Source organism: Dipodomys merriami, unplaced genomic scaffold (genome assembly GCF_024711535.1).
Source record: "Dipodomys merriami isolate MVZ:Mamm:240054 unplaced genomic scaffold, mDipMer1.0.p SCAF_512, whole genome shotgun sequence".
Lineage (NCBI taxonomy): Eukaryota > Metazoa > Chordata > Mammalia > Rodentia > Heteromyidae > Dipodomys > Dipodomys merriami.
In genome coordinates this window covers 596974-622350 of record NW_027206083.1, presented here as the reverse complement: position 1 = coordinate 622350, position 25377 = coordinate 596974, and the positions used below count along the sequence as shown (strand labels likewise).

General features: G+C 42.0%; 1 protein-coding gene across 22 annotated transcripts in view; it reads left to right on the top strand.

The window, feature by feature from the left end:
* LOC138810943 (hepatoma-derived growth factor-related protein 2-like) overlaps positions 1 to 25377 on the top strand; it is a 289960-nt gene that overhangs the window by 143697 nt on the left and 120886 nt on the right. For 14 of the 22 annotated variants that reach the window (XR_011367294.1, XR_011367285.1, XR_011367292.1 and 11 more), the window contains 3 exons: positions 3037 to 3106; positions 7686 to 7764; positions 11921 to 12059. The exons of 2 other annotated variants lie outside the window; for them this stretch is intronic. The gene's annotated coding sequence lies outside the window, so the exon portion shown is untranslated. The remainder of the gene's footprint in view (positions 1 to 3036; positions 3107 to 7685; positions 7765 to 11920; positions 12060 to 25377) is intronic. 6 more of the 22 variants (XR_011367293.1, XR_011367277.1, XR_011367278.1 and 3 more) reach the window with 3 other exon arrangements.

Below are 25377 nucleotides of genomic sequence, written 5' to 3'. Positions count from 1 at the left end.
ATTGGAGATAAGAGTCTCACGAACTTTCCTTCTCCAGCTGGCTTTGAACGTCAACCCTCAGATCTCAGCCTGCTGAGTAGCTAGATTAAAGGACTGAGTCATCGGTGCCAGGCATGAGTACATTTCTTATCAAGCATTGTTGGCTCCTCCTTTGTCTTTTCCCCTGCCATCCTTTCTGTCCCATCTCCACAACAACATCCCTCCCTGTCCCCATATTTTTTATTTTTTATTTTTGTTTTTAACATACTGGTCAAAGCTCTCATTGTTTTTTTGGGGGGGGGCGGGGGAGTAACTGGTCCTGGGGCCTAAATTTAGGGCCTGGGCATCCCTTTACTATTTTTGTTCAAGGCTAGTGCTGTACCACTTTAGCCACAGCTCCACTTCCTACATGTCACTGGTTAATTGGAGATAAAGAGTCTCACAGGATTTCCTGCTCTGGGTACCTTCCAATGGAGATTTCCAACACTCAGTCTGCTGAGAAGCTAGCATTATAGGCACCCAGGTTCTGATTGCTTTTTGATATTCACGGTGGAAAACTTACACTGACTTTATCACGCCTCTGACTGAATTGGATCTTTGATTACTATTCTTATAAAAGTTTATTGCTATAATTATTATTATAAAGGTAAGGTACAGAGGAAGTACAGTTACATTAAGTTAGGAAAAGAGTACTTTTTTTTGTCCATTGTGGGGCTTGAACTCTGGGGTTCCGTGTTGTCAGCTCTTCAGCTCAAGGCTTGCACTCTACCACTTAAGCCACAGTGCCACTTCCAATTTTTTCTGCTTATGCGGTGCTGAGAAATTGAACCCAGGGCCTCATACATGCGAGGCAAGCACTCTACGATTGAACCACCTTCCCAGCCCCCAAGAGTATATTTCTTTTGGACAATGTCACCTCTTCCCTTTCTCTGTTTTTCCATCCTGTCCTCACCCACAGGTTATATAGTTCACTTTTTAACATAGTGAATACCACTGTTGCATTTGTTCACTAATGTTCTTTATTTTCGTTATATTTCCCTATATTTTTGTTAATTCTCACTATGTTTACATCAGATTTAAAACATCACATGAAATGTCTATAAGTATTATAATATATATAATAATTATATATTATATATAAAGAATATATATATAATTATAAAACCACAAAGTGTAAGATATGTTAGTACTATTGTGTATTAAGATGAATAATTATATTAAAATATAAAGGAAGGGATTGTCATTGTTAATTTTTGGGGAGAACAGGACTGGGGTTTGAATTCAGTGCATGTACTAGGTCAGTGTTCTACCACTGGAGCCAATACAATGCAAAAGATTTTCATTAAAATGAATGTATTTGTCCTAAAAAAAATCAGTGCTTTTAAAGGGTTAACTTCTTAGTACATGAAAAGTTCATAAAGTAAAGATAAAATATCCTCATGCATGTGTCTTTGTTCCTAAGAATTAAACCCAGAGCTCTATCACTGAGCTATATTCTTAACCCTCTCTATTCTATTTTATTTTTTTTGGTCGGTCGTGGGGCTTGAACTCTGGGCCTGGGCACTGTCCCTCAGCTCTTCAGCACAAGGCTAGAGCTCTACCACTTGCAGTGCCACTTCCAATTTTCTGGTGGTTTATTTGAGGTAAGAGTTTCACGGACTTGCCAGCCTGGGCTGGCTTTGGACCATGATCCTCAGATCTCAGCCTCCTGAGTAGCTAGGATTACAGGCATGAGTCCGGGCAACCCTCTATATTGTTTAATACAGGGTCACATTGATTTGCCTAGGCTGGCTTCCAATTCCTGATCCTTCTACCTTCACCTCTATGATAGCTGGGATTATAGGCAAGCACTCTGACCCTCTATGCCTTATCTTTCCATCAAGGTTTATCACTTGCTTCTTCTCATCCATTTAAATATTTGTTAGAAAAATTGATTATCTGCCAAGTATAGGCAAAGCATAAGATGATGTCTACTTCTAAGTAGTTTACAACTACCAAGAAAGATTGTAAGTATGCACCACTGGAAGATGAAGCAGAGCCTTTCCAGATGTGATTTTTGGCCTGAGTCATTTCAGAAAGAGTTAGAATGATCAGGTGGTGGAAAACAAGCTAGGGAATGCAGAGGTATACAGGGAAATTATTAGGAAATTTGCAGCATCCTTTACTGATTGCAAGCTCATTGTGCCTGCAGCCATGTAGCCTCTTTACCCTATCTAGAAGCTGTGTAGCATCACCAAAAGGAATGGCTGGGAGGAGGAAGGACTGGAAGGTTGCCTGGGCCTCTAGATTCCACGTAAGACCTTGGACAGGTTGCTTAATTTTTAATGGATCTGTTTTCTCATCTGTATAATGGGATGAATAACATCCAGATTACAGGGGGAAAAGTAGGCTATGTTCCAGCGTAACCACACTAAGGTTTTCCACTCTCTCCAGCTGGTTTGGAAGTCTGCTTTCTCCTATGGGGAAGGAGCACGGCTCTTAGTTAAGAAAAACTCTGGAAGTGGCTGTGATGCACCCAAACTTCCCACAAATCCATTCCCTTCCTTCTCTCCCTCCCCCTGTGCCCCATTCAGATTCAGAACTGCTGCCCCCAGGGATCCTGGCTTCCCCCAAATCCATTCCCTTCCTTCTCCCCCTCCCCCCTCCCCCATTCAGATTCAGAACTGCTGCCCCCAGGGATCCTGGCTTTTGTTCTGTGGAGGCTTAAACTCTGACCTGTTTTTGCCCTGGTTCATTGTTGAAAAGTTATCACCTGCTGTCTGCAGAATATTACAAATTGAAACTGCCAAAATTTATTGGCAGGAAATGCTAAATATCATGCTTTGTTCAATATTTACACATCAATGCTTTTACTCTTTTTTTTTTATTTTCCAGATGATCCCCTCCTCCATCATAATAACCACTCCCTTTTCACTTGTTGGTATTGTCATTTAGTAACAAAAAGTTCTATTTATGTTCTTATATATTCTTTTAATATTGATTACAATTTATCAACTTATCTGTCTATATGTGAATTTTTTGTTTATTTTTGAGACACAGTCTCATTATCTATTACAGGCTGGCCTTCAAAACTATCCTCCTGCCTCAGCCTTCCCATTGCTGTGTAGGAGCTCCCATCCAAGTGATTGTAAGTTCTTACAATCTGTTTTAATATCCTCTGCAACTCGTTTTTCAAGCTTGAATATTCATAAGAACCATCTGGGAACTTGTTAACATGAAGATTATGATTTAGTAAGCCTGGACTTTTAACAAATGCTCAGGTGAAAAGCTAATGTTGTGGGCTATGACCACAGGACCATCCACTGTTGAGAACAAAGGACATGCTGAGAAGCATGATATATATATATATATATATAAATATAATATTTTTATATATTATATATTTATATATAATATATATTTATATATAAATATACACATATATTATATATTTTTATATATTATACATATATTATATTCATACTATATATACTATATAATATATATTATATTTTACATAATATAATATGGAATATAGTATGCATATAATATATAGCATTATATACTATATAGTATCATATATACTATATAATATATACTATATAGTATACATAATATATTATATATAGTATATATCATAAATATTATATAATATATAATATATAAAATATGTGTATGTTTATATATATTGGTATATAATATGTGTATAATATATAATATATATAATATTTATATATATATATATATATATATATATATATATATATATATATATATATAAACCAGATAGACCTGTATTTGCCATTTTTGTATTAGACCTGCTTGAAGAATGCAGCTGCTATTCTACCCGCCCTGGAGCCCTAGACACTCCCGGATCTGGAGCTGAATTTAACACATTCCAGACCCCTACCCGGGCTTGGGATCAGAGATAGGTGCTGTAACCCTGTTTTGGGGGCCTCTCTCTGCACTCGGACATTAGTGCACAGAGGGGTCCGTGCTCGAGCTAGTCAATAAATGACTCATTGCTGCTTGCATTGATCTTTGGTCCCTGGTGGTCTTTTCGGGCTCTCCAGTCTCTGGGTTTTACATTTGGTGCATTGGCCCGGAAGCCCCTTTACAGGCCACCCAGATACCTTGATCATTGAGTCGCTAGAAACGTCTGGTAAGTTTTGAGGCATTGCCGATTTATACTGGTTATAACCAATTTGAGAGTTGCTTGCAAGCTTTGTATTTGTGCCAGCAGGGTCAGTGGAAGACATCCCCTCAACCTCTGAACCCTTTGGTGGGCTGCTCCCCGAGGCCTGGCGCTAGTGTCTGGTCCTTCTCTTTCTGAGAGCCCTTCTGAACAGACTGTCTGAACTCTGGTGGGCTGCTCCCCGAGGCCCAGCGCATAGTGCCCGGTCCTCTCTGTCTGAGAGCCCTTCTGTTTGCATCTGAAAGCCTGCAGGTGTGGTCTTGGGGCTGGCGAATAGCTTTGGCGGACATGCTTTAAGGCTGCTGGCAGAGTCAGTGGGAGACATCCCCCTGAACCCTCTGGTGGACTGCTCCCCGAGGCCTGGCACCTAGTGCCCGGTCCTCTCTGAGAGCCCTTCTGAACAGACTGTTGACCAGCAGTCTGCCATGCTCGCTGTTCATATTAAGTCTTGTTGGTGCTTAGAACTGCTCATTGATGGTGGCAGCCTCGCTGAGTAGTTTTTAAGACCATCCATTGTGTGTCTCTGTGTTGGTATGTTGATTTATGACTGGTTTTTAATTGTCTTAGGAGGTACTTTATGCTTTTGGGACTGGTCTTTGTTGCTACTCTGGGTCTCACCCTGGTGTCTACTGAGCTTTCTGGCCTGCTTATGCAGCCTCTTTTTTGACCTTCTTTATTGCTTGAGTCTATCTGACAAACTTGTTCACTTTGTGCAGCCCATGATTGATCAGGCTCTAGGACTGTCACTTGGGCGGAACTAGGGGGACCTCGCTAGAGCATCAATAGGGATGGATGTCTTTGCATCTAGTGATTTGTGACGCATGCACGAGGGCCCCTCCATCAGAGCGCCTGGAGTGACCACACCTCCGACTCCATTCTTCATCCCATTTCTTTTTCAGACTCGCTGTCGGATACCGGCCCGCAGCTCAGTGCCCTTCCTCCTTATAATTAAGTCTAAATTTTATTCCTTCATTCTGGAAACTGCAAGCGGCGACTTCACCCACCCTCTGGGGGGTGATGACTCCCACCAATCTCCTAAGCGCCCAATCTTTCAACCTTTTGGGATAATTGACCCCCCTCCTAACAGGCCCAGTCGACCCCCCGGAGACGCAGCAATCCAGTGTTTGGTCATCTCCAATCCACGGCGACACCGGTGGTGTCGGTATCTAACCTATTTCTTTTTCCCTTTTTTTTTTTTTTTTTTGGGCGGTCCGGTTGTGGGGCCTGAACTCTGGGTCTGGGCGCTGTCTCTCAGCTCTTCAGTTCAAGGCTAGCACTCTTTTTCCCTCCTAGTCGTTGGTGTATTTGTCTGGCTACTTTTGTTTATAGAGATGGGGCAAGGACAAAGCAAACTTTACTCCTCTCGACCTCCTGCTGGTTCATTTCAAAGGGGTAAAAGAGAGGGGGTATATTCATTTAATGGGGTGCTGCGAGTCACACCTGAGCGGTATAACCTCTTTGAAATGTGTCCTGTGCTCCCTGGAGATCTCAGAAGAATCTAAAAGAAAAATCCTCTGGAATGAGTAGAGGAGGTTTGAATCCCCTGATAAGTGGAGTTGAGATGTCACCCCATTCACTGAGACCTGATTTTGTCTTTGTGGCCACTTGTCTGTGTTGTTTACTTCAGTGTGTTTTCTGTTCTGTTTCCTGGGGTAGGGAAGGTCTGAGTAAAAGTGGCAGGCTCACTCAGCAGACTCTGGATTCAGCTTGCTGAGTGGGAGCATCACAGAGTTCTGGTAGGGATGAGCTGGGGGTCCATTAGTCCAAAACTCAGCCTTTGGTTGTTGTCTTGTCTAGTTCTTTTTTAGAATTGGTACCAGTTTTAAATGTGGATCTTTGGTTTTTGTGTTTATTTGTGTTTGTGTTTTTTATTTGAACATCTCTAGGGGAATAAAAGTTCCAGCCTCTGGCTGGGCTTGGTCACAGGCCTGCTATGCCCACCCTCCCTGTGAGGCATGGAAGGTTGCTGATCTAGTTTGATTCCCTTCAAGCCTCAAGCTACATTTTCTCCTTGTGGAGGCTGCCGTCAGGGAGGGTGTTGAAGGCTGTTTGCCTGGTTTGGACTTTTTCAGCTAGTCCTGACAATGTAACAATTTGTAAAGTGCTCTTGTCTAAAATTGGGTAAAAATCAGGCCAGTTTAGTTTCAGGTGATCCCTCCCACCCCCAACCTTCCTCTGACAGAAGGGATTCAAAAGACTAATTAGTGAATTGTCTTGCTAAACAAGCAAGCTCTGGGAAAATGAAGCCCAACAAAGGTACTTAGTTTAAAAGAAATACTGTCTTAAATTTTTGTTTAAAAACTTTAAATAGTGTATGTACAACTGATTTTGATTTTTGCGTGCTTTAAGATCTGTGTGAGTGTTTTGTGTGTGTTTGTGAACATGTTTAAAGATAAGAATTGTCAGCATGCTGTAACAATTTGTTGAGTTTAAATTTAAAATATAAAAGGTTATGAGGTCTGGACATTACCAAATTTTTAAAGAATCTTCACATTGTTTTAAATGGCTTTTTACAGATTCTTTAACTTGCAAATTAGAAAATCTGGTATTTTTAAAACTAATATTTTAAAATGAATAAGGCCGTTTATACTGTAATCAAGTTATCTGGCTTAACAAAAATGCATTGGCAGTTTGGGATTTAGTTCCCTTGGCTAAAATTTGGGGATAAATATTAGAAATTTAAATGTAAAGGTTAGTTTAACACTGTCAAAGATGTTACCTATTCTGTCTGTCTAAAACTGTGTATTTCATTCGTGAACCAAGAGATAAGAAAAGGGAAAACTTAGAAGACCTATCTTTAGAGGTAAGGAGTGGACAGGCAGAAGTGCAGTTCAACTGGTCATGCATGGTGGGACAGGCCCTGGGAGGAGTCTACACATGGTGAAAGAGGGCAAGCTGGCACAAATGCAGTTCATCTAACCCTAAAGAGTCAGATTGGGTATGTGCCCATTCCATAGGAGGAGCCAAGTGGCCCATCTTTGTTCTGTCCCTTTTCCCTGTAGATAGACACTGAAATATGATGGTTAAAATTAGTGATGTGATGATCTGTAGTATTGTTAAAACTGTCCCTTGGACTTAAAAAGAGAGTTAAAAAGTTTATTTGTATAATGTGACTTGCTTTCAATTATGTTCTACAATTAGGATGTTTTTAAAAGTTATAAAGGTTTTAAGTCTAGCTTCGTGGTATGTGATGGTGACTGTCATGCTTGCATTAAGGAAAAATTGTCATTTGAGTTTAAAAGTTTTAATGTGTAAAAACAAGCAGCCAAGAGACAATGAATGACAACTTGGCCTCAAGATTTTAAGAGATTTTTTAAAAAATGCAAATGAATACTAAAGTATGAAATATTAAAGGTGGTTAATAAGAGACTTTAAAAAATTAGGAATGGATTTTGGGATATAAAGTTTAAATGTAAAATTGTTCTTAACATTGGCCTTAATGTGCACAAAGGAAAAATTAGGATTACCAAAATAATTGCTATTCTAGTTTGCTCTTATAGGTTTTTTTTTTTTTTTTTTTTTTTTTTAACAGTTTCCAGCAAGCCCAGAGCAAAGCACAGAGGATTCTTACAAGTTTGTTAGATGTAACTTTGGCTTTTAATAAGTTTCAGGTAAGAGCATGCTTAAAAGCTACTTCTATGTTGACCACCTTGTTGCTTTTAATTGGAGTAAAATGGCCTTTTGTAAGACTCATTGATCTGAAACTGGTTCGAAGCCAGCCAGGGCAGAAAAAGGTTCCTGTGATACTGTCACCTCTACTCAGCTAGCATAGTGCTAAAAGAGCAAGCAAAGTTACTTTGGGACTCAAAGTGGCAGAGTGCTGGCCTTGAGCTGGAGAGCTAAGGCCCTGAGTTCAAGTCCAGTGACCCGCTGAGGGAAATGCCAATGAGGAATTTATCACAGTGTAAAGAAGACACACCTGGGACAAGAGCAATGGAGGAGCATCCAGGGGCAGTAAGCCACTGCTTGGATGGCAGAAATGTCAGATCCTAGAGTCATTTGTGTGTGGCCCTTCAAAACTGGTCAGAGCCGGGAGGTCATGGAAAGATAGTTTTTAAGCATGCCTAATGACTACCTTGTAAGGGACAAGAACTTGCCAGTCCCCTGTGATAGTAAAGTTAATGTTATAAAATGTGGGGAACAGTTTAAATCTCAACCCCTTTATGTGCCAAAAGCTCTAATTGGCTGTAACTTTTTTTTTTTTTTTTGTCGGTCGTGGGGCTTGAACTATGAGGCCTGGGCGCTGTCTCTCAGCTCTTCAAGCTCAAGGAGAGCGCTCTACCACTTGAGCTACAGCGCCACTTCCGGTTTTCTGGTGGTTTATTGGAGATAGGAGTCTCACGGTTTCTCCTGCCCGGGCTGGCTTTGAACCGCGATCCTCAGATCTCAGCCTCCTGAGTAGCTAGGATTACAGGCGTGAGCCACCAGCGCCTGGCTGCATAACTGCTTTTCTATGTATTTGCAAAAGAAATTCAATCCACATAAGTTTACTGTTAGATTTGGAATTTACCGCTTAATTTTTTCATTGTTTTTAAAAAGCAAATAATAAAAGGAAAGTTCTACAATGTAACCACTAATGAGAAAGAATAAGGGGCTGGGAAGGTGGCTCAGTGGTAGAGCACTTGCCTTGTATGCTCAAGGCCCTGGGTTCGATTCCTCAGCACCACATAAGAAAAAAGCTGGAAGTGGCGCTGTGGTGCAAGTGGTAGAGTGCTAGCCTTGAGCTGAAGAGCTGAGGGACAGTGCCCAGGCCCAGAGTTCAAGCCCCACAACCGGACCCAAAAAAAAAAAAAAAAAAAAAGAGAAAGAATAGAATAATATTTTTATATTTTAGAATTTCTAAACCTGTTGTGTTCTGATGGTTTTTTTCCTCTGAACTTTCACAATTTTCCTTCCTTCATTCTGTCCTTTCTCTCTCCCTTTCCTCTCTCCCTCCCCTCCCTTCTTTCCATCTTCCCTTTCCTCCCTTTGTGGAGCTGGTACCAGCGCTTGAACTCAGGGCCTAGGCATTTTCCTTTAGTGTTTTTGTTTTTGGTGCAAGGCTGGTGCTCTGCTACTTGAGCCACAGTTTCACTTCTACCTTTTTGAAAGTTAATTGCAGATAAGTGTTTCATGGCCTTTCTGCTTGAGCCTCCTGAATAGCTAGATTACAGGTGTGATTCATGGGTTCCTGGCTTCAAAATTTTTTTGTATTTGCTATCAAAATGTAATTAACATTATGTCCTATTTCCATTTTGCATATAAAACACTTTTTGTAGGCCATTTGAAAATGGAACATTTCTAAGAGAAAACCATAGCCACAGCCACCATAAGGTGTTCCTTGGTAACTAGCGGTGCGGTCTCTAGGCTAATTTATGTACTATTCAGGAATCTTAGGGGATTGTACCCCCATGGACAGTTCTTTTTTATCAGCTTTGTTTTTGACTTATCAGTCTTGAACATATCCTTTACCCCACCTATACTTGGAATTGATTGTGAAGATCAAACATTGAACAGTATATTTACTGTTACAATATTTATTTTATTTTATTTTATTTATTTATTTTTTTGTTGTTGGCCATGGGGCTTGAACTCTGGGCCTGGGCACTGTCCCTCAGCTCTTCAGCTCAAGGCAAGCGCTCTACCACTTGAGCTACAGCGCCACTTCCAGTTTTCTGGTGGTTTTTATTGGAGATCGGAGTCTCAAGGTCTCTCCTGCCCGGGCTGGCTTTGAACCGCGATCCTCAGATCTCAGCCTCCTGAGTAGCTAGGATTACAGGCGTGAGCCACCAGCGCCTGACAATATTTATTTTATTTTTGTGTGCTGATGCTGAATACTGAATTCAAGGTCTTATACTCTTGCTTGGCTTTTTCACTGGCCGAGTGTGTGCTACTTCTTTTTTTGTTGTTGTTGTTGGTCGTGGGGCTTGAACTCTCGGCCTGGGCGCTGTCCCTCAGCTCTTCAGCTCAAGGCGAGTGCTCTACCACTGGAGCTACAGCGCCACTTCCGGTTTTCTGGTGGTTTATTGGAGATAGGAGTCACGGTCTCTCCTGCTTGGGCTGGCTTTGAACCGCGATCCTCGATCTCAGCCTCCCTGAGTAGCTAGGATTACAGGCGTGAGCCACCAGCGCCCGGCTAGTGTGTGCTACTTCTTGAGCCACACCTGCACTTCCAGGATTTTGCTCGTTAATCGGAGAGTCCCTTGGATTTTCTGCCTGGCTGGCTTCAAACCAACATCAGACTGAGCCTCCTGAGTAGCTAGATTACAGGCATGAGCCACTGGTCCCAGACTCTTAAAATATTGCAGCCTCCTGGCTACTTAGGAGAACTGAGATCTGAGTATCTTGGTTTGAAGCCCAAAGAAAAGTGCTTGGGAATCCCAATTAACCAGCAGAAAAGCAGATTGGAGTGTGTAACTCAAGTGATAGAACACCAGCTATGAGCAGAAAAAAGACAGCAGGTGTATGAAGCCTTGCCTTGAGTTCAAGCCCTCATTATTGGCACAGAAAAAGTGCTCAAACAATAGATTGATAGATCCATTTAGCAAAATGTATTAAATAATTACTGACATGAAAATCTGTTCATATTTAATTAGAAGTATATAATGATGTTTAAATTAGGTACTTTCTGTTTTTTCACAGTACTAGAGTTTGAGCTTGAGCTTTGAGGCATTGAGCTTGGTTCGTTTGCTTGGCTGGTTCTCTACCACTTGAACCATGCTTTCAGACCATCTCTTTGCTGGTTATTCAGACTTGGTAATTTTTTTTTCTCCCCAGCCTGGCTTTGTCCAGTTTGGGGGAGAAATTTTTTTTGTTGTTGTTCATGGGGCTTGAACTCTGGGCCTGAAAAGCCTGTTCAATTAAACTGAATGAGACCAGGTGCTAGTGATTCCTGCCTCTAATGGCCTCATGAGGCTGAGATCTGAGAATTGAGGTTCTTAGCCAGTCTGGGCAGAAAAGCTCATGAGAATCCCATTTCCAGTAACCAGTGGAGCTATGCCTCAAGTGGCCTAAAGCTGTAGCCTTGGGCACAAAAGTTCAGGGACAGCACCCAGGCTCTGAGTTCAAGGCCTAGGATCAGTACTAAAAAAAAGTTTATGTACATGAGATGGTGTTATGAATCTAGGAACTCATTACTGAATTAATAAAGTATATCAGATTGACATGTAGTTCTGTGGTTTAGTGCTTGACTTGTTTCAGTGAGACCCTGGATTCAATCCTTAGTACTGTAAATGGAAAAAAAAAAACAGTAGTATTTGGAATAAAATATAGTCTACCTTATCCCTACCCCTAAACAGAAAACATTTATTGTTCTGCAAAGAAACGGAACCTAAAAATCTTTTAGAAGCCAGGTGGCTGGTGTTTCACACCTATACTCCTAGCTATTCAGCCTGAGATATAAGGATCAAAATTCTAAGCCAGCCTGGGAAGAAAAGTCTGTGTGGCTCTCTTGTGTTCCAAGCTGGAAGTAGAACTATGGCTGTAGCAGAGTGACTATAGGCTTGAGTGAAAAAGCTAAGCAATAGTGGGAAGCTCTGAGTTCAACCCCTAATATCTGCACATGTACTCCTCCCAAAAAACTTTTCCAACATTTGTTCTGCCAGTACTTAGAGCCGTCTCATGTCTCGGTGAGATTGTGTTCATTGAAATGAATTCATGCTTTATATCCTTGTCTTCCCTTTAATTTGTATTTTATGAAATGCATCATATAATAGTGTTATTTTAGTAATGTAATATGTATATATTTATTTGAGGTTGAATTGCACTTATTATCTTCATCTGTTTTAGTGCTTTTTTAGGACCAAAGGATATATTTCCTTACTCAGAAAATAAGGAAAAGTATGGCAAACCAAATAAACAAAAAGGTTTCAATGAAGGCTTATGGGAGATAGATAACAATCCAAAAGTGAAATTTTCAAGTGCACAGGTGAGTCATTGGATACCCACTTAGTTTAGTATTATTTATTCAGTCTTGGAGGAAAAAATACCATCATAGCTATAGGAAAATTAGATGGCATTTAAGAGTCTTAGTAATTTTGGATTAAATTGTGTTCTTATTTATGGGATAAACCTTGACTTATGTCTAGATAAACTACTGAAATTATTACACTGCTAAAGAGACCTCAGAAAACTGAGAAATGCTTGGTTATTCACTCCTAAGAATAAAATTTAATATATTCGATTTAAAGCCAAATGTACTGTCTTTTTTTTTCTTTCTTTTTTTTTTTTTTTTTTTTTTTTTTTGTCGGTCGTGGGGCTTGAACTCTGGGCCTGGGCGTTGTCCCTCAGCTCTTCAGCTCAAGGCCAGCGCTCTACCACTTGAGCTATAGCGCCACTTCCGGTTTTCTGGTGGTTTATTGGAGATAGGAGTCTCACGGTCTTTCCTGCCCGGGTTGGCTTTGAACCGCGATCCTCAGATCTCAGCCTCCTGAGTAGCTAGGATTACAGGCGATCCTCAGATCTCAGCCTCCTGAGTAGCTAGGATTACAGGCGTGAGCCAGCAGCGCCCGGCTCTTTCTTTCTTTTGTCAGTTGTGGGACTTGAACTCTGGGCCTGTGAACCATCCCTGAGCTCTTCAGCTTAACACTAGAGCTCTACCACTTGAGCCACAGCACCACTTCCAGTTTTCTGGTAGTTAATTGGTGATAGAGTGTCAGGGACTTTCCTTGCCCAGGCTGGCTTTGAACCTCGATCCTCAGATCTCAGCCTCTTGAGTAGCTGGGATGACAGGCGTGAGCCACCAGTGCCTGGCTTCTACTATATTAGCTCTCAGACATTTCCATACATGCATACAAATAATTGAAAATAAGTTTTATTCTATTTTCATATGTGTGTAAAGTACTTAATTTGCCCTCTCCTTGGCCTTCTTCCCTCCTGCTAGTACCTGATCACCCAGAAGAGCCTATATTACTTTCCTATCATTCATTTTTTAAGTGTGTATTACACAAAGGAATTTTGTCATGTTATTTCACATATATACATATATGCTATGTTCAGTTCAGGATATTTTTTGGAGGGGTCGGTCATGGGGCTTGAACTCTGGGCTTGGGTGCTGTCCCTGAGCTCTTCAGCTCAAGGTGAGTGCGCTCTACTGCTCGAGCCACAGCACCATTTCCAGTTTTCTAGTGGTTTTTATTGGGGATAAGAGTCTCATGGACTTTCCTGCCCGGGCTGTCTTTGAACCGTGATCCTCAGATCTCAGCCTCCTGAGTAGCTAGGATTACAGATGTGAGCCACTGGCGCCCAGCTTCAGTTCAGGATTTTTATAGTGTGTATCAAATTTTCTTTTTCTCTTTAATTTTTCTTTTGGGGGGTCTGGTCATGGGGCCTGAACTCTGGGCCTGACTACTGTCTCTCAGCTCTTCAGCTCAAGGCTAGTGATCTATCACTTGAGCCACAGCACCGGATTTTTTCTTTTTGCTTATGTGGTGCTGAGGAATCAAACCCAGGGCCTCAGGCTTGCAAGACAAGCGCTCTACCACTGAGCCACCTTCCCAGCCCCTGACACTTTTTTTTGCCCAATTTGTGTTTTTTCTCATGCAATAGGAATTACTGTGTTTCTCTTTTTTTTTTTTTTCCTGTCCTGGTATTGATGCTATTTTAAACATGTTTTTCTCTATTTTGCCACTTACACTCAAACTATGTAAATACTGTCACATGTCACATGGAAGTCCCAGAATTCTTACTATGTATAATCATCATGCCGGTTTTTCTAATAGGGCCAAAGAATTATGAGAGGTGGTCTTTTTTTTTTTTTTGGTCCGGTTGTGGGGCCTGAACTCTGGGCCTGGGCGCTGTCCCTCAGCTCTTCAGCTCAAGGCTAGCGCTCTACCACTTGAGCTACAGCGCCACTTCTGGCTTTTTGCTTATGTGGTGCTGAGGAATCGAACCCAGGGCCTCATGCATGCAAGGCAAGCACTCTACCACTGGGCCACCTTCCCAGCCCTGAGAGGTGGTCTTTATGAAGTTTAGCTTCTCACTCATCAATAAAAGTCTACTTATTAAGACTTGAGATATTAAAAATAAGGAAGAACATGAATAAACCTAAAAATGGACGTAGCAACAAATTGGACATTCTTTTTTTTTTTTTTTTTTTGGTTGTAGGGTTTGAACTCTGACCCTTAGTTCTTCATATCAAGGCTAGTGCTCTACCACTTGAACCACAGGGCCACTTCTGGTTTTCTGAGTGGTTTATTGGAGATAAGAATCTCACAGCCTTTCTTGTCCAAGATGGCTTTGAACTGCAAGCCTCAGACCTCAGCCTTCTGAGTAGCTAGGATTACTGGTACCCAGCTGAACCTTCTTTAATCCTTAAATTTACCCTTTTTTTTTCTCCCATTTTGACAAATCTGCTTTTTCTCACCTTTGAGAACTTTTTACATGCTATGTTATCTTTTCATTGTTAAAATGTATTATATAATTATTTTGTACTTTTTATCTGTAATTGCCACAAACTATTATATTCACTCTGTGAATAAAGAAAGTCCATGTTTTATGTACCCAGCACTGTTACATGTGTGGGAAAAGTTATTAGATGTTTAATGGACACATTTCCCATCATGAGTGTCTTGACATGGATGTGAAAGCATCTGTCTAAATAGATAAAATTGTACCTTGAAACAACATTTTATTCTATGAGATCATCTGTCTATGACGGTTGCACTCGAGAGCTTCAAAGTCACCTATAGATCCAACTGGTATCAGGTCTATAGGTGACTGAGCATGTCAGCCTTTGCGTTCTGTGCTTTTGTTCCATTAACATCTTACAATTCCAGGTGACGGACCGGGGGTTGTGTGAGTGTGTGGTGTGTGTGAGTGTGAGTGTGAGTGGTGTGTGGTGTGATTATGTGTGGTGTGTATGGTGTGAGTGTGGTATTAGTGTGAGCGTGTCTGTGGTGTGATTGAGTGTGGTGTGATTGTGAGTGTGAGAGTGTGTGGTGTGAGTGTGGTGTATGGTGTGTGAGTGAGCGTGTGTGGTGTGTGTGTGGTGTGTGTGGTGTGGTATGAGTGTGATCATATGTGGTGTGAGTGGTGCATGTGTGTTGGAGACCCGAAACCTGCCTGAGAATGCTCTGGCCTCTTTCAAACACCTAATTGACAAGTAGCCGTTCTCAGAAATTCCCAGGTGCACATTTAGATAACTTCCCATAACAAACTACATCTGGCTATCCATAAAACTTATCTTATCTCTGGCCCTAAGCAAACGGCGCCTGGCTAACCATAAAAGAAATCACAGGAGATACCTTTAAGAAGAGCACAACGGCCAAAGGATAAGCACGACCCATCCCTGACCCCGGGACTCCTCACCCTTGCTTCTGCAAAGTTTTTTTTTTCTTTTCTTCTTTCCCTTCCCCTGTCCCTTCGGGTATTTAAACCCTGCCTCACTTTAATAAAGTAGACCTTGACGCGACTCAGAATGGCTCTGTCTTTCTTTATGCGCTTGGTCTCGATCCTCTCTCGCCCCCCTTGGTTCTTTTAGGAGGTGGCCCCTCAGATCCCCCACAAAATTACCTGGCCTGCTGGACGGGTCACATGTGCTGTGTGGGTGGTGTGATTGAGTGTGAGCATGTGTGGTGTGTGTGTGAGTGAGTGTTGTGGGTGTGGTGTGTTTGGTGTATGGTGAGTGTGAGCGTGAGTGGTGTGTGTGTGGTATGACTGAGTGTGTCTGTGGTGTGAGTGTGTGTAATGTATGAGTGTGGTGTAGGTGTGGTGTGGGTGGTGTGATTGAGTGAGCGTGTATGGTGTGTGGTATGAGTATGAGCATGTGTTGTTAGTGGTGTGTGTGATGTGGGGGTGGTGTGATTGAGCGTGTGTGGTGTGTGTAGTGTGATTATGAGTGTGAACATGTATGGTGTGAGTGTAGTTGGTGGTGATTGAGTGTGAGTGTGTGTGGTGTGTATGGTGGGAGTGTGGTGTTAGTGTGAGTGTGTGTGTGGTGTGATTGAATGTGAGTGTGAGAATATGTGGTGTGAGTGGTATATGGTGTGTGAGTGTGAGCGGATCAAAAAAAAATAGACATGTGATTTAGCAATTGGAGTAGCTAGGATTACAGGTGTGAGCCCCCAGTGCCTGGCCCCAGGGGCTTTTACCTGTCATTTTAGCTCTTCAGGGGTGGGGTAGGAGAGCTCAGGGTCACCATTAGGAATCAGCCTGGACAGGAAAATTCATGAGACACTTACCTTCCATGAACTACCAAAAGGCCTGAAGTGAAGCTGTGGTTCAATGGTAAAGTACTGGCTTTCAGGAGAAAGGGAAAGCACAGTGCTCTGAGTTCAAGCTCCTGCAGTGGCACAAAGCAAAACAAAACAGAGAGCAAAGTAAAATAATAAATAGTGGAAAATGTGTGCTTATGTAGACCTCTGACATAAGGGCTGGACAGGCCTATGACAAATCTTGGCAAAGTCACCTATGCCAATACACTGGCAGGGCTGACCATGGCCAGTGCATGGTCCCTGAACTAAAGGCAGAGGTCCAGAAGCAGAGGTCCAGCTTCTGAGTAGCTAGGATTAAGCGCATCAAGCTAGGAAATAGACTAGGATTTGAGCCAGAATTAAATGCAGCAAAGGGGTTAAATGTAGCAAATCTGTCTGCCCAGCCTCTCAGCCTCTAGGATGATAACCTTTTGTCCTTCAGGGTTATGAAAGGTCAAACTTTCAGAAATTTGCTTCCTATGCCTTATGTGATAAGAAGTTACTTGTACTTTAAATGCTATTAGACTTCTTAAGCATCCAGAAGTGTAAAAGAGACATCAATAACCAACCCTGGGTTCAAATGAAGTTTTCAGGGTCCATCCTACAGCTGTGTTAGCAGGAAGAACTCTTCAGTGTAACAGTTTATTTCAAGAATAGAGTAGTTGGGCTGGGAAGGTGGCTCAGTGGTAGAGTGTTTGCCTTGCATTCATGAGGCCCTGGGTTCGATTCCTCAGCATCACATAAGCAAAAAAAAAAAAAAAAAAAAAAAGGCTGAAGGAGGTGCTGTGGCTCAAGTGGTAGAGTGCTAGCCTTGAGCGGAAGAGTTGAGGGACAGCGTTCCCAGGCCCAGAGTTCAGGCCCCCAACCAGACTGAAAGATTAAAAATTAGAGTTACATTTTACAATTGCTAACTGCTGGTTTTGCTTCTGTAAACTTGCTTGAGCTAGCACTGACCCTTTCACCGCCCTGGAGATAAATAAAAAGCTTTGGAGTCTAGATGTTGGCCCTGGGACAAGCTCTGTAGTCGTAAAAAAAAAAAAAAAAAAAAACTAACAGGTGGCCAAATGGGACCCAAGATAAGGAACAAAGAGTATGTTCCTCCGCATTCCTGTGTAAAAAATTCTCGGTTTAGGGGGCTCAAGATAAGGACCATCTGGTGAGCCCAACAAATTAGGCCAAATGTTAATCGATCACAAGCCTGTAACTATGTAAACTCCCCTCCAGGGTGACCGCTCCCCCTAGACTTGCCCTGAGCCAACTGTTATTACAAAGAGTGTTATAAACTTCCCCGTGTAGTAAACTGAGCCAATCCCGGGGAACCTGGGGTCTTATGCTAATCCTGGGGCTTTTGTCTTTAAAAGTGCCTGTAAACGCTGCTTGGGGCTTCCTGTCTGCCCTGGACAGAGAGCCCGTTTGTGCAAACGCCAAATAAACTCCTCTTGCTTATTGCAGCTGCTGGTTTGGAGTCTTGGTTCTTGGGGTGCCCTCCTGTTGAAGGAAGCACCCCAGGGTGTCTGAGGTCTTTCACAGACCCCCCCAAAATAAAGAATAGAGAAGTTTCACAAAGGCAGAATGGGTGCATAGATCTAGGTCTGCAAGATGAGGGGGCAGAATTTCAGGTTCAAAACAGAAGCAGGCTGTAAAAGCAACTTAATTGGTTACAAGGACAGCCAGCATTGGCAGGAAACTGAAAAATTTGTTAGAGTTACACAGGAAGTCAGGCTTTTTCTCAGCCTGTTGAAGTAATGACTTTAATTAAAATGCCTCCCTCAGGTTCTGGGAAAGCCTCAGGCTATCATTAGGTTAACAATAGTGAGGTAGTTCACTGGAGCAGAAGCCTACAAGGGCCCTGCTCTCTGGCCTTTGGGAATTGGTGTTTTACTCTGAGTCAGATTTGAAGGCCTGTCCTCTAACTGTGCTAGTACATTTTCCTTCCTTGATCCTGTAAACCATTGGAATTGTTGGGAGGGAGCCAAGTAAACATTCTCAATGTAATTTCCCACTCCAAGTAGAAGAGCAGGGCTCTTTCTCTGCTGTCTCCATGTATTTAAATTAGAATCCTGGCCATGCCCTCTTGGCTCTGGTACCTTAGGCTTAGAGGCAGTCTGGCTGATCTGTGGTTGTGGGAAGGTGATGCTGGCAGCCAGGCACACTGCCCAAGGCCTCAGCACTGGGAAGTGATCCCTTCTTTCCTCCTGAGGTCCTTGAACCATTTTATGTGTACTTTCTCCAAGTTTTCAAGATGAATGACAATTTTAACTCTACCTCTAGAATTAATGTATATATATATAGATGTATATAGATATACATCTATATATATTTCAGAAATAATTTATCAGTATACACTCTAGTACATGGAAAGATAGCCTTAGTTATAACATGATAACAAACATTGTCTGGTACATTTTATTTAATTTTATTTTTTTAATTTAATTTTATTTTATTTGTGAACATACTGTACAGAGGGGTTACAATTACATGGGCAGGATAATGCATACATTTCTTACCAAGCATTGCAGCCTCCTCCTTTGTTTACCCTTCACATCCCTTTGTCTGGTACATTTTAGGTAACAGTTGAATAATGTGCTACATTTTTATAGGATATTCTCTCTACTAATAATTCATATATATAATATATATATATTACTTGATTTATTTTTTGACAGTTGTGGGGCCCGAGCTCTGGGCCTGGATCTTGTCCCTCAGCTCTTCAGCTCAAGGCTAGTGCTCTACCACGTGAGCCACAGCGCCACTTCTGGTTTTCTAGTGGTTAATTGGAGATGAAAGTCTCACAGACTCACAGACTTCTGTGCCAGGGTAGCTTTGAACCGTGATCATCAGATCTCAGCGTCTAGTATGACCGCTGTTAGCTACCTGTACCTGGCATGAATCTATTTCTTTTTGGACAATGTTATCACTACCCTTTCACTCTCCCAGTTTTTCCATTCATCCCTTCCCACAAGAGGCTTGTCTTTTGAGCAAAGATTTTCCATATTAATACCTTGCATGAGTTTATTGTACAGTATGAATTCTCTGTGGTTGTATAAAATGTGTAATTTGAATAAAGGATTTAGCACATTATTTACTTTGCTAAGGTTTTTATCCACTATGAATTCTATTTTTTTTTTTTTTTTGTCAGTTGTGGGGCTTGAACTCTGGGCTTGGGCGCTGTCCCTCAGCTCTTCAGCTCAAGGCGAGCGCTCTACCACTTGAGCTACAGCGCCACTTCCGGTTTTCTGGTGGTTTATTGGAGATAGGAGTCTCACGGTCTCTCCTGCTGGCTTTGAACCGCGATCCTCAGATCTCAGCCTCCTGAGTAGCTAGGATTACAGGCGTGAGCCACCAGCGCCCGGCCACTATGAATTCTATTAAAGGGAGGCTCAGTAACTATTCAGGGCTTTGCTCTTTACATGTGTAGGGATTCTATCCCACAGGAACTCTGTAGGGGTGGAGGAATGTTTCTATTAAGATAAAGAAGCTTTAAGGTTATGTATTTAGAGGGCAGCTGTAGAATCAATGGCTTCTGTTCTCTAAGGCTTCCTTAGTTAGAAAAGGCTTTGCCCATTTTACAGTTTTGCAGGCTTTCTCACTAGTATGAGTTTGATGTTGTATAGGAATGTCTGAACGGTGCTTAAAGGCTTTGCCTCAGTCTTAACAGGTTTAGAGATTCTCACCAATATAAGCTATCTGTTGTCTATCATTTGAATCTTCCTATAGGGCTTTTTTAGATGGTTTATGGTGATAAACCTTTTCTTGAGGATAGAAAATTGATGGATAAAAATGTGAGGGTGGATGAAGTATGTTCTGCATTTGTTGACTTTGAAATCATTCTCTGGAAAACAAATGCTGATTTACACCAGGACATCACCAGACCAAAAAAGATGGTCAGTTTGGCCTGATGCATTCACATGAAACCTGCAAAGCAGAGGACAACAGCAGTGAGTCAAATGTGGCAGAAGAGGAAGGAGAGAAGTGCAGCCCTGAGAATTGTTTGCCATGTTTTGACAAGGTAGTTCCTCACATAAGTTCCTATATCAGGAACTTATGTGCAAGGACAGGAGAGGCCTCTAGAACTAAGGGTGGTCCCAAGCTTCAAGCCAGTAAGGAAACAAGAACTTTGTGGGAACCTCCCTTCCCATCCCCACCCCCCACTCACCCACAGGGAATTAGATTCAGAGAGCAAATTGACTGTGCTTAGATTCTGCCCCCAGGCTCAAACTATGCAATTTTAACATTATTACTGGGATTAATGAATAACATATTAGCTACAGAGTGGTGCTGTGGCCCAGACTAGATTTTTTTTTTGGTCCAGTTGTGGAGCCTGAACTCTGGGCCTAGGCGCTGTCCCTCAGCTCTTCAGCTCAAGGCTAGCACTCTACCACTTGAGCCACAGCGCCACTTCTGGCTTTTTTCTTTTTGCTTATGTGGTGCTGAGGAATCGAACCCAGGGCCTCAGGCATGCAAGGCAAGCGCTCTACCACTGAGCCACCTTCCCAGTCCCCCACACTAGATTTTTGCCCAGGAAACTCATGTAGGATTTCTGACCAACATAGACTATGAGATAATATGTTTGCATTGTTTTGAGCCTATTAAGTCTGTGGTAATTGAGAACAGCATCAATTAGAAACTAATTCAGTCATCAAATTCCCTACAGAATGGCATGACATCTGCCTTAACTCCTGGCCAGAACATACCCACAAATAGAAATAGTCTCTCTACTGGATGTAAGGGGAGGTCCTTCATTCACTGAATTCTAGATAAAAGGCAAAAAGATTGCTATGATCTGCAGAGAAACCAGAATGTCAAGTGAATATTTGGATACTTAAATGTTTAGGCTTATAATGGACAATATTCAAATATTTTCTTATGTGTGTGGGGGGAGGGGTCGTCGGATTTGTACTCAAGGCCTCAAGTCTCTGAGACTTTTTGCTCAGAGCTTATGTTCTATCACCTGAGACACTGCCACATTTCTGGCTTATTTGAGGGTGCTTCATTGGAGATAAGTCTCAAAGCCAGGAGCTGGTGACTCATGCCTCTAATCCTAGCTACTCAGGAATCTGAGATCTGAGGATCATGGTTCAAAGTCAGTCCAGGCAAGAAAGTCCATGAGAGTCTTATTTTCAATTAACCCACACCAGATGTGGTGCTGTGGCTCAAGTGGTAGAGCACTCACATTGTGCTGAAGAGCTCAAGGCAATTCCCAGGCACAACGTTCAAGCTGCACAACTGACCAAAAAAGAAAAGTCTCAAGGATTTTCCTGCCCAGGCTGGCCTCCATCCTCAGGTATCAGCCTTTTGAGTAGAAGGGATTACAGGTGTGTGCCACTCTTTCCAGCTTCAATTAATTTTTAATGGAGTATTTAACTTTTCCTAACCCAATGTGTTAGTGAAATGAGCTCCTTTCTCATAGCTTAGTCCACTCCTTCCCATCTCCACAGCTTAGCATGCTCCTTTCCTAGGCAACACCAGGCCCTTGTAGTAAAGGCAGTAAATAATCATCTTCCAACCCTTTTAACCTTGGGATGGTACTTCTCTGGGGGAGCTACCACCATATAAAGCAACACAAGCCCCTTAGAGTGACCCCAAGTCTGGGCAGTGCAGGACCCCTTATCTACTATTTGGACAGCAGCCATAAATCCTAGTCTGCCATGATGAAGCTCCCGGCCCACACTTCCACACCAGGGTCTCTGCCTCCTAGCCCCTCCTAGCCCCTCCTAAACCTCCTAAGTTATATAGGTCACCTCAGACAATAGCTGGGGCTGCTTCTCACTTCTCCCCTGTGAGAAGGGTTCTTGCTGGCCCCTTTCCTGGCAATAAACCTTTCTTTATTCTCTGTACCTGGATGTCTGCATTGTTTTTCCAGGAAAGTCTAATAATCTAACATGGACTTTCCTGACCAAGCTGGCTTTGAAGTATGATCCTTAGATCTCTGCCTCCTGAATAGCTAAGATGAACAGATGTGAGCTATCAGTGCCCAGCCTGGATATATTTCTTTCTTTCTTTCTTTCTTTCTTTCTTTCTTTCTTTCTTTCTTTCTTTCTTTCTTTCTTTCTTTCTTTCTTTCTTTCTTTCTTTCTTTCTTTCTTTCTTTCTTTCTTTTGGTTGTTGTTGTTGGGAGTGGGGGTGGGGGACTGGGTGCTGTCCTTCAGCTCTTCAGCTCAAGGCTAGCACTCTAGCACTTGAGCCACAGTGCCACTTCCAGTTTTCTGAGTGGTTTATTGAAGGAAGAGTCTCACGGACTTTTTCTGCCTGAACTGGCTTTGAACCATGATCCTCAGATCTCAGCCTCCTGAGTAGCTAGGTTTATAGGTGTGAGCCACCTGGTGCCCAGCTCTGGATACATTTCTTAATCTCTTTCTTCCTGGCAGTAAACCATTCTTTGTTCTCTGTACCTGGATGCCTGCGTGGTTCTCTGGCAAAGTCTAATTAATCTTTTTTTTGAAGCTTTCACAAAGGCCTGTCTTTTACTTAAGTAATAATGTTTTCCTGACTGGCCAAGTTCTATTTTGAATAGAACAATATTCTTGCAGGTGTACCAAAGGATTATATCTTCAAATTCTAGCACTATAGTATGATTTCCCCTACCCCCTAAAAAAGTGGAGTTGGAGAGACAGAGTATAGGAATTGTTTACAAATTATCACTAAAATCATTTACTGCCAGGACTTAATTAATCAGGCAACATTTTATAATTCATTCTCAATTAACAAATATATAGAGCTGATGATAGGAATATTGTGGCGTGATACACTTGTTTTCTGCAAGCAGAAAACAGTAAATGAGACACTTATATTAAAGAGCAAGTTGGGCACAGTGGCACAAGCCCCTTACAGGCTACGTGGGAGAAGTCGGTAGGATCATGGACAAAAGCCAGCCCAGGTAAAAAGCACAATACTGGGTTAGGAAGGTGGCTCAGTGTTAGAGTGCTTGCCTTGCATGCATGAGGCCCTGGCTTCAATTCCTCAGAACCACATAAGCAGAAAAAGCCAGAAGTGGAGCTGTGGCTGAACTGGTAGCAAGCTAGCCTTGAGCTGAAGAGCAGAGGGATTATCTCCCAGGCCCAGAGTTTAGCCCCCACAACTAAAAAAAAAAAAAGCACAATACCATATCTGGAAAGGATATGGGAATGGAGAAATCAAATGGTCTATTAATAAAGGAATAAGGGCTAAAAGCATGGGAGAAGTGGTAGAGCACTTGTCTAGCAAGCCGGAGCCCTGAGTTTAAACCTTACCACTACCAAAGAATAAAAATGACACAAAATATCCAGCCAAGTGCCAGTGGTTCTCACCTGCCAGCCAGATCTGAGAATCGTGGTTCAAAGCCAGCCCAGGCAGGAAACTCCATGAGACTCTTAGAGAAAATGGAAATGGCATTATGGCTTAACTGTTAGAGTGTTCACCTTGAGCAAAAGAAGCTCAGGGACAGGTACAGAACTTGAGATCAAGCCCCGGGACCAGCAAAAAAAAAAAAAAAAAAAAAAAAGAAAAAGAAAAAGAAAAAATCAAATCCACATGACATAACTTCATAAAACACATTTCAGAACACAATAAGATTATATCCATTATCTCTGGTCTTTATCTATGCTACTGATACAGATCTGTAAGGTTCAAAATAATATTAAGTGAGAAGAAGGGCTCTATTCCAAGAACAACTATCAAAAAATGAAGAAGAGAGCCGGGCTCTGGTGGCTCACGCCTGTAATCCTAGCTACTCAGGAGGCTGAGATCTGAGGATCGCGGTTCAAAGCTAGCCCGGGCAGGAAAGACCGTGAGACTCCTATCTCCAATAAATCACCAGAAAACCGGAAGTGGCGCTGTAGCTCAAGTGGTAGAGCGCTTGCCTTGAGCTGAAGAGCTGAGGGACAGCGCCCAGGCCCAGAGTTCAAGACCCACGACCGACCAAAAAAAAAAAAAAAATGAAGAAGAGATCAAAACTCAATAAACTACTAACTTAACATGGAGGTGAATATTGACTCAGAGTTCTAGGCCATGTTTTAAGCCAAGTTGTAGGAACAGTTCTATAACTGTTGCTCAAACTCAATTTCATATGAATCATAAGGGAGAAAACTCATAACCATGTAACTGATGGGGTAATGCCTTTATTTGAATTTAACATTATTCAACACCAGAGACTGCATACAGTACAATAAGCACATATATAAATGAATATAATTACACATATTACATTTAATATTATACATATATACCGCATATCGATCATATATAAATTTGGAACATATACCAAAATAAAATAATAAATAATTTCTTCCTATTTAGCTAATTTGCTTGACTTTTTTTGTCTGTCATGGGCTTTGAACTCAGGCCTGGGTGCTGTCCCTGAGCTCTTTTGCTCAAGGGTAGAAGTCTACCACTTTAAACTATAGCACCACTTCCAGATTTTGAGTGGTTCATTAGAGATAAGAGTCTCACAGGGACTGTTATACCCCCAGCTGGCTTCAAACTGCAATACTCAGATCTCAACCTCCTGAATACTAGGATTATAGGCATAAGCCACAGTCTCTCGGCTGGCTGTTTGATTATTTTGCTTTTAAGGATTACTGCCAACGTCTGGGATATAAAAAGAAAGAAAAAAATCACAGCATGCCTATAATCCTAGCTATTCAGTAAGATGAGAATTACAGGATTGTGGTTCAGTGCATGCAGTAAAGTCCACAAGACTCCATCTCTAAAATAAGCAACAAAATAAGCAACAAAAAACTGACTGGAGACATGGCTCAAGGGGTAGAGTACTAGCCAAGCAAATAAGTTGAGCAAACACAAGGCTGAGTCCAAACCCTTGCACCATTAATAAAAAAAAAAAGTGTTATAGGCCTGACGCCCATGGCTCACACCTATAATCCTAGCTACTCAGGAGGCTGAGATCTGAGGATCACAGTTCAAATCTAGTCTGGGCAGGAGACTCATGTCTCCAATAAACCACTCAGAAACAGGAAGTGGCACCGTGGCTCAAATGGCAGAACGCTAGCCTTGAGAAGAGCTGAGAGCCAGGACCAAGCCCACCACCAACCAAAAAAAAAGTCAATTATGTGCCTTTTT